Source organism: Galeopterus variegatus, unplaced genomic scaffold (genome assembly GCF_000696425.1).
Source record: "Galeopterus variegatus unplaced genomic scaffold, G_variegatus-3.0.2 Scaffold1207, whole genome shotgun sequence".
Lineage (NCBI taxonomy): Eukaryota > Metazoa > Chordata > Mammalia > Dermoptera > Cynocephalidae > Galeopterus > Galeopterus variegatus.
The window spans coordinates 209,291-209,886 of NW_007727318.1; positions in this window are offsets into that span (position 1 = coordinate 209,291).

Here is a 596-nt window from a genome sequence, read left to right on the forward strand (position 1 = left end):
AAAAAAAAAAAGAAAAAGAAATGGTTAAATTATTTTCTATTATTCATGTATTAACTCAGTAAATGTTTATTTCACATCTAGTATTTACTGCTGTGAGATGCACACATGGAAATCACTTTTATTTTATACAACCATATCTTTAATTCATAGGAGAAAAATATCTTCACTGAACTTCACTTCAAATAGTGTCAAAAATAAATGAAAAAAATCTCAGGACTGTTTTATAGGGAAAAATACAATTTACATGATTTGCTATAAGATTTGACATAAAAGTATGGATTCTAAGAAGTGGTGGGGTTTTAATAACCAACACAAGAGACCCCACATGTCATCTGTCCCTTTCTATAGAGAAAAAAATGCTTTCATACATGCTCCAACAAAAAATAGAGATAATCCTGCTTTAGAAAGCGCTAAGGCTCAATACAGTCTCATTTGCACATTTGGGGTCCCCCACACCCCACTGGCAAGCAGCTTCTTCTCTGCATTTTCCACAGATTGTAAAGAAGGCTGAGGTGAAGTGGGGCAGAGAACACAGGAAACACTGCCAGTTCTTCACTTCTCACCATCTCGATCTCCTCCCAAACCAAAATCCTATC